The 9,711-nt window shown below is 33.8% G+C and overlaps 1 pseudogene; it reads right to left on the bottom strand.

The window, feature by feature from the left end:
- Positions 1 to 781: 781 nt before the first annotated feature.
- On the bottom strand, positions 782 to 1,857 carry LOC116466539 (magnesium transporter NIPA2-like; annotated as a pseudogene).
- Positions 1,858 to 9,711: the final 7,854 nt, after the last annotated feature.

Genomic DNA, 9,711 nt, shown 5'->3' with positions numbered 1-9,711 from the left:
GGACAAGCTTGGCACTATGTGTGAATAGGCAGAAGTCACATATGATTGAATAATTTATCAGGGAAGATTTCTTGCATGTTTTGCCTGTGTTTTCTCTCCTTCTGTGATCCCAGAAACACTCAAAACATTGAGGGCAAATCTTTCCCACTTACTTCACTCAGACTCACATACTAATCTCCACTGGACCCACCCTCACAGACACACCCAAAATAATACTATATAAGGTTTCTAGGTATTCCTTAATCCAGTCAAGTCGACACTTAAAATTAAGTCCACAAATTTACATCTCCTCAACTTGGCACCTGTATACATCTCCCTACATCATACTTAATTTCCAAATAAGAAAAATAACAAAGTAATAGTTCCACCTAACATGGCGCAATTGATACAATGAAGCTACCTTGTATAACTCCAAACCCACTCATCCTTTCTCCAGAATTCAACTTTTAAGATTTCAACATTCGGATTTTAATCTTTTGGACTGTAATGTTTAGAATTTTAGATGTTAGGAGATTTGAGGGATTTTATCTTTCAGAAATCCAACATTTGGGACTGTCTTTCAGAATTCTGAATGGTACCACATATATTCATAGTATTCATAGCATCAGTAAGTATGCCTTTGATTTGCTTTCAACATCATGTAAGAATCAATATCCAACCAGATCTAATAGGATGGACAATGGGATGAAAATAAGATAATACAATCATCTACTTTTTATGGGATAACCTTTTAATTAGATTTTTCTTAAAAAGCTGCCTGAGTTCCATGATTTCCATGTATTCAGGAGTTATTTTCACCAGTGTATTGTTTAATTCCACAGGTTAAGCCTTCTTCATTATTATTAAAAATTTTAGATATTAGAGAGGTTGCTATTCATTTCTTTTTCATCTTTTAGGATAGGCAGAGGCAGACTTGCTAAATTAAAGCTGACATCTTTAAAGGCTTGCAACAAGAATATCCCCACAATGATCATAAAAACCCACTCAAAGTACCAATGACATTATCAATAGACATACCTTGACATGGCTTAAAAAGAATAGCTGAACAAGTTAAAACTAATGTTCTAAAAAATACTTCATGTACTGGAGTCACTATACAATTGTTGAATATATTCAGGGCCTTATTTAGGTAATTAATCTGTGGGCTCACTCAGACAACAAAGCTCAGCAGCAAAATCAGGCCAGGGCACGTCAAATCCCAGGCAACAACTCTTCAATAGCAATGCCTAAGCCCTTCACACAGAAGACTGAAAATGCCCCAATTACAGAGTCAATGGTTATATACACAAGAACATTTATCTGTCCATGGCAAAGTCCCACTACAGAGATTAATAATCAGGGACACAATGAGCACGAGTATTGCAAAGACCACAAAACCCGAATCACCTAGCTCGTGAAACATTTTCTGTAAGTTCTCTAACCCCTCTTCTTTTAAAGCACGGCCGACTGACCATAACTGTAGATCCTAAAATACTTAGCAACTACCCAATATTCCCGTGATATTAAGTCATTCATTTAAAAAGTAAGAGTAGCACTTTCTAGGTCTCCAAGAACTCCTAATGGAGTCACCAGTGTGGCTCATGCAAATTCATCAGTGACATTGGCCAGCTCCCCAGCTCTCATCAACAATTCCATCCACAACCTCCATTCTCTAAAACATGTATGCCCACCTTGACCAGCTGTCATGAGCCTTTTCTCACAAGTGGCAGACCGTTTTTTTTTTTCCTTTTGGAAAATGAAACTCCCTCCAGTGAAAATATTAGAGCTCATAGCCAATTCCAGACCGATATAAAAGTCATCTTTTCCATGCCCCCGGCTTATTTCATTTGTTACGTTAGAGGTTCTTGTGAAGCACATTGATCACAAAACAGAAAAACTGTTAGTACTGAAGGAAGGATGATTCCATCTTCATAGAGTTTGAAAAGAGAAAGAACATCAGCGAGAATGTCCTAAAAGGAATGAACTCTTTGCTATTCTCAGACCTGGGAATTCTCCACTTTCAACCCTTGGAACTGAAGCCCTTGTAACTGAAGGGCGATCACAGTTGGGAGAGCATGTAAATTTAATATGGACATTCTCCTGAGAAAACAACTGGAAGAGGTTAGAGGTGACTTATTTACTTTCATTTCATCATAAACGTTACTCATTATTCCCATTTAAAGCTTTAAATCCTAGCTGTTTAGCTCTGGCCCCAGTTGGCAGGCTGCCACATAGCTTCCCCTCTACCACCCAGCCCTAGGTCACCTAGGCTCACATGCAGCCACAGAGACTGCAAGGGTCCCCCCCTCCTGCGCTGATGTGTCCACCACATCCATTGCAGTCCATTGGGAAGTATTAGCATCCAGGCTGCAGCCTGCTAGAAGGAGTGCCTAAGGAACCTGTCCTAACTATCCACGACAAAGGGCAGCCACCCAGGAGGAAGAAGATACATTTAATAACAAAAAAATTATCAGAGTCCAATAAATGTAAAAAGTCTTCATATTTACTGTAGATTTTTTAGAGAGGATTAAAGTTTTAGTTGACTGAAAAAGATTTGAATGCATTGTTTGACAAAGAAGGAAGTTTTGAGATGAAGAAGAGGAAAGACAGGTGAGAAGGAAGAAAGGAATGATAATTTTCTTCGAATTCTTTAACAAATTTCTTTTTTTACTACTTAATAAGATATGAATTGTTCATTAAAAAGGATGTATGTGTTTGCATGCTTCAAAGAATAATGACCAAAACACACATTCATGTCCTTACCATCTTATTTAAGAAATAATAAGAAATAAAGCGTCAACAACTTTGAAGTCCACTCTGCTCCTCCCCCATTCGCTTTCCTCTACCTCATCCTTCTATGACAGAGAGAAACGCTGCAACATTTTGTGTCTATCACTTTCTTTCCTTTTAAAACATTATCGGGTCACTGATACAGTACACATACTGAAATATATTGCTTAGGTTTGCAATTTATGCAAAACATTTTTTGAAGTTTACATAGAAGACAGCACGATATATGCATATTTTTACCACTTGCTTTTCATTGAAATTAAATTTGTGAGACCTATCCATGTTAATGCCTGTAGACTGTGTTCATTCACTTGTATTGTGATACAGTATTCCATTGTGTGAATGTCACAGTTTATATGAAAATTTTACTGCAAATGTACGTTTGGATTATTTCTCAAACAAGGCTACAAAAAGGACATCTATGAAGGTTCTTGTGCATGTTTTCTGGTACACATATAGAAGAGATTCCTCAGTGTTTGTGCTAAGAAATGAAATTGCTGGCTCTGAGGGTGCATGCATTATTGCTTTACTGGATAATTTCAAATTGCTTGACAAGTAAATTTTGAATATGCACAATTTGAGTATGAGTGTTCCTTGTTCCTCATTTTTATCTATACTAATACTGTCATATTTTACAAATTTTGGCGTGTTTGCCAATCTCAAGGATATAAAATGTAACATTACTGTTTTAATTTGCATTACAGTTATTACTAATAAGATCAACCATGTGTTTAAATCATTATTGGTAATTCATGTTGTCTGTTATGTATGCTTTTAAATCTGCTTCCTTTTTGATTTGTCAGAGAACTTTGATTATTTTTACTTATTTATTAATTGATTTTTAGAGTTGAAGTCTTGCTCTGTCACCCAGACTGAGAGCAGTTGCATGATCAGAGCTAACTGCAGCCATGAACTCCAGGGCTCAAAAGATCCTCCCACCTCAGCCTTACAAGTAGGGCAGGGTAATACAAGCACGTGTAACTATGCCCAGCTGAGAAGTTTTTAAATACATGATTCATTTTGCATGTATACTTGTTATATATATCATGTGTATTTTACATACACACAGATATATGTGTATTTATACATAGTCAGAAATATCTTATCCCAGTGTGTTGGCTAATATTTGTATTTGATTTATGGTACATTTTTAAAAAAATTGTGATATGAACAATTAACACCAGATCTACCCTCCTAACCAATTTTTACGTGCACAAGACAGTATTGTTTACCATAGCTACAATGTTGTATGGCAGATCACTAGAGATGATTGTCTTGCTTGACTAAAATTTTATGCCCTTTCATTAGTAACATCCCATTTTCCCCTTTTCTCCAGCCCCTGGAAATCACCATTCTATTCTTGGATTTTATGAACTTGACTGTTTAAATACTTCATACAGTTAAATCACACAGTATTTGTCTTTCTGTGACTGGCTTATTTTACTTAGCATAATGCCCTCAAGGTTCATACATGTTATCACTTATTGCAGAATTTCCTTCTTTTTCAAGGCTGAATAATATCCCATTGCATATGTGTACAACACATTTTTTAAAAAATCCATTCATTTCTGACATTTACGTTGTTTTCATTTATTGGCTATTGTAAATAGTGCTGTTATGAGTAAAAGAGTACTAAGTCTTCTTTGAGGTGCTGATTTTAATTTTGGATAAATACCTAAAAATGGAATTGCTAGGTTATATGGTTCTATTTTTAATTTTTTAGGAAATTCCACACTGTTTTCCATAGTGGTTGCACTATTTTACATTTTACCAAGAGTGGAGCAAATAGGGTTCCAATCTCTCTACATCCTCTCTAACTCTTGTCTTCTGTTGCTTTTTTATAATAGCTATCTTGACGAGTGTGAGGTGATATCTCATTGTGATTTTGATTTGCATTTCTCTGACATTAGTAATGTTGGACATTATTTCATATAACTCTGTAAGTCTTATTTGGGTATTGTTCAAGTCCTTAGCCCATTTTTCAATTGACTTGTTAGTTTTTGTGCTATTGAACTGTGTAGGACTTCCTTATATATTTTGGACATTAACCCCCAATCAGATATATGGTTTGCAAATATTTTCTTCCATTTTATAGGTTGCTTTTTCACTCTGCTGATTGTCACCTTTGCTGTGCACAAGCTTTTTAGTATGATATAGTCCCACTTGATTATTCTTGCTTTTGTTGCCTGAACTTTTGGTGTCAGAAATAAGAAATCATTCTCAAGACCAGTGTCATGAAGACTTTGTGTTTTCTTCTATGAAGTTTATAGTTTCAGTCTTATGTCTTTGATGCATTTTGAGTTGATTTTTATATCTGGTGGAAAATAAAGTGTCTAATTTCATTCTTTTGCACGTGGATATCCAGTTTTTCTAACAAAATTTGTTGAAGGGACTATCCTTTCCCTATTAGATAGTCTTACATCCCTTGATGAAGATCAGATGACCTTATGCGTGTTGATTTGTTCCTGGGCTCACGATTCTGTTCCATTAGTCTGTATGTCAGTACTATAACATCTTGTTTACTTTAGTTTTGTAATATACCTTGAAATTAGGAAATATGATGCCTCCATCTCTGTTCCACTTTCTCTGGATTGATTTGGCTTTTGTGGTTCCATATGGATTTCATTTTGTTTTTTCTTAGTTTGTTTTTCTTAACCATTTGTGCTGCCTAGAACCTCCATTTTACAGTGAATGAAAATGTTAGTAATATGCATCTTTGTCTTGATCTTGATTTTTAATGTGAATGCTTTATGCTTCCTCTTTGAAAATGATGCCTTTTTGTGGATAACTTTAGTAAGAATTTGTTTAAATTCACTATATAAAATATATTTTAATCATAAATGGTCATTAAATTTATTCAAATCTTTGAAAATCTATTGATATGGTTATCTTATTTTTCTTTTTTCATTATGGAATTTTGAGAAATAGATAATGCAGAATTAACCTTGTACTACTGGATAAAATTTAAATTGGTCAAGATGTATACCCTCTTTATACATTTCTGAATTCAGTTATTGAAAATTTTTGTATCTGTGCTGAAAATTAGATTCTGGATAATTTGTCTTCCTCATATAGAATTTTTTGTTATTATAATTATTTGTCACATTGATTTTGTTTATCAAGGCTAATGTAACATTCTAAAAGAGTGGAAATCTTGATTCTCTGAAAAGAGAATTGTATAAAATTGGAATTATCTCTTCCTTGACTATTTGGTAAAAGTTACCTAAAAAAAACTAAACCTGATGTTTCTTTTATGATAATTTTTTAAATAGTTAATTCTATTTTATTTATTTATTTTTCATTTCTCCCTGAATGAGTTTTGGCTATATGAGAATATACACTTAGCCCTCCATATCAGTAAGTTCTACCTCCCATAGATTCAACCAACCTCAAATAAAAAATATTAAAAAATATAAATAAAGAAACAAAACAGCATAACAACTATTTACATAGCATTTGTATCATATTAAGTATTACAAGAAATCTAGAAGTGATTAAAAACATACGGAAGACTCCTCTGTGAAGCCCTCCCTGATTCTCTCAGGCAGAATTAGTGACACTGTCAGCACTTTGAAAAGAACAAACCTGCACGTTGTGCACATGTACCCTAGAACTTAAAGTATAATAATAATTTTAAAAGGCCCCTATTCTAAAAAAAAAAAAAAGAAAAAGAAAAGACCCCACCATATGCCACTTGGCATTTGATTTCTATGTCTACTTGTATATCTCTCAGTAGCCTGCAAGTAATTTAAGAGCAAAAGCTGGCTTATTCAATCAAAAATCCCCACCATTCATCACAATGCCTGGCACACAGTAGGGATTAATAAACACTGACACAATGAATAACTAAATCTTTTCCATTTTACTGTGGTTTCTACTATCTAAAATATAATCCAAAATATAATTTTTATGTGTCTGCTGTTGTTACTCCACATGTCTGAGCTATAATTGGAGCTCAATAAATATTTGGTGAGTAAAAAAATACACACACACAAACACACACACAAACACACAGGGGGATGTGTGTATACTATATGCAAATACTGTGCCATTTTATATGAGGGACTTGAATATCTGGATTTTGGTGTGTGTTGGGATTGCTGGAACTTAACCCCTGTAGATACCAAGGGACGACTGTAGTTTTTCGTCATGCTTCCCTTTGAATAATGCTTGCAAATGTATTGGCATAATATGTGAAGAATTGAGAAGGATCTCAGCACCTAACTTCCAAGATAAAAAGTTAGCCAACCAAAGTTTCACAGATTCCAGCAGAATACATAAGAACTGAATCAGAGACAAAGGACAGATTTTTTTTTTTTTTTTTTTTTTTTTAATCACAGCAATAGCAAAAGTCAGAATATCAGCATTTTTGTGCTGGCTTCCCAAACCCTAATTCTCACAGGGCAAACATAAGGGCCAGGTGACACCTACTCAAGAAGTAGGTTACAATATAAAAAACAAATTCTGAATTTAAAAACCCAAATCTTTTGTAAAGAGCAAAGAATGCCTGACCTTTGTATGAGAGACATTATCTCCATCTTCCAAAGCTGTAAGCAAAGCCACATTTTGCCTTGAAGAGAAAAGCTCTCTCTCTCTCTAAATTAGTTTGTTTGCTATGAATGATCATACATCCTTGAAGGATTGTATGTACTTCTGGTTTCAGCTGTAACATGTAGAGGGCTTCAAAGTCATGACAATCATTCTCATAAGAAAAAAGCTGATCAGGCTAAAAGTCAATGACTTTTCTTGGACCTATCACAAAGTTGATAGGTATTGTATTTCAGAAAATTCTGAAATACAGAAAGACAGATGAGCACAGTATCTCACAGCTTATCAGGAGAGAAGTCACTAGAATCAATAAGCAGTAGGAACAATTAAATTGCACTGTGATGAATTGATGGAGGCCAATTAGAGGCAAGCTTGAGAATTAGGAAATTCTGGGGGCCCAATATTAAGGGATCATCATACTTTCATATGTTTCACCTCCAGAAACACATTCTCACTGTACAGATTGGAGAAAAATTTCCTTATGTTTGGAGCAGAAGGAAAAGTAACTATTTGAAATACTCCCAGGGGAAAAGTAATTGGTTTAAAATACTTACAGAGCATTTTCCGTAATAAAAACCTATCCTCTATGAAAAAATCACTTTACTAGAGACTTATCAGGCCTGGGAGAAGGAAAGTTAGAAAACTCTAGCCCCCTCTAGCCTCCCTGTCTTACATGAAGGAAGGAAATTAAAAAGGCAAGGAAAATCTTACAAAGTTCACAAGATATGTCAGAAACAATGCAACCAGAATGAGACTGGAGTGAAAGTTTTAGAGTTGAGAGAAAAAAATCCTACCAACTTAGAAGTTTTTATTCAGCAAAATCATTTTCCAAAGGAAAGAAAAACAAAGACTTCCTTTTTAACCACAAATAAAAACTAAAGGTTGGGGAATTTGTTATAAGGTGATCTGCCTTACAAGAAATGTGAAAAGAAGTTAGAGAGAAGGAAAATCACAGAGGTTACTGCGTTAAGACAGGGAGAACAATGGGGCAGAAATAAATAAAGAGAAAAAACAAAATATTTTCTTTTTATTTAAATTGATCTAATCATTTATTTCAAAGTAATACTAGTAAAAATTTATTGGGTAATTATAAGATATGTAAAAGTGAAATAAATGAAACAACGTTACAAAACAAGAAGGAAGAATTAAAAATACTCTGTTAGGAGATACTTGCATTACATGTGAGTAGTATAGTTTTATTTTAGAGTGGTCTTAGATTAGTTACAAGTGTATAATGCAGACTTTAGGGAAACCAATAACATTTTTTAGAAAAAAGTATATTGATATACTGATATGAAAGGAAATCAGAAAAAACATTCTATTAAAACCAGAGAAGGCATAAGTAGAAGGGAAGTTTTAAAAAAGAAAAGAAACAAAGAACAAGCACAAAAAATAGAAAATAGTTACAAACATGGTATTAATCCAACTATACAAATAACACTTTAAATGTGAATGATTCAAATACTCGAATTAAAAGACAGACTGCCCTCACAAACAGCAAAACCCCACTATATGTTTTCTATATAAAACCCATTTTGAATATAAAGACACAGAGGGACCAAAATAAAGAGATGAACAAAGATATATCATACTAACAGTAATCGAAAGAACGCTGGAGTAGCGCTATTAATTTTATAGAAAGCAGACTTCAGAGCAATGAAACTATCAGGAATAAAGAGTAGCATTACATAATGATAAGGAGGTCAATTCCCTAAAGACAAAATAATCCTTAAAACATGCGTGCATAACAACAAAGCATCAAAGTACGTGCGGCAAAAAAATAATAGAACTTCAAGAAGAAATAGACAAACTCACTATTATAGTTACAGACGTCAAACCCCTCTATTAGTAATTGATAGATCCAGCAGGCAAAACATAAGTAATGACAGCATCATTAGTAAATTGGATCTAATTGACATCTAAAGAATAATTCATCCAACAACAGCAGAGCGCACATTCTGCTCAAGTTAACACAGAACATTCACTGAGATAGACCAGATGCTGTTTCATAAAATATATCTTAACAAATTTAAAAGAAAAGACACTCAGAACCCAGTAAAGTTGAAATAGAAACCAATAACAGAAAGATAGCTAGAAAAATCCTAAAATATTTGTAGATTAAATACACTTTAAAATAACACATAGAAAAAAAGGGGGGGTCTCTAGAGTAATTAAAAATATTTTGAACTAAATGAAATACTACTTTTCAAGATTTGTGGGATGTAGTAAAAGCAGTGTTTACAGAATAATTTATAGCATTGAATGTGTATCTTAGAAAAGAATAAAGATCTAAACTGATAATCTAAGCTTCCACTTTAAGAAACTAGAGAAAAAAAGAGCAACGTAGTCTTGCAGAAGAAAAGAAGTAATAAAAATCAGTGCAGAAATCAATGA

This window comes from Hylobates moloch, unplaced genomic scaffold, assembly GCF_009828535.3.
Source record: "Hylobates moloch isolate HMO894 unplaced genomic scaffold, HMol_V3 SCAFFOLD_4, whole genome shotgun sequence".
Classification (NCBI taxonomy): Eukaryota; Metazoa; Chordata; class Mammalia; order Primates; family Hylobatidae; genus Hylobates; species Hylobates moloch.
Note: the sequence above shows the minus strand (reverse complement) of the source record. Positions and strands in the feature narration are given on the sequence as shown.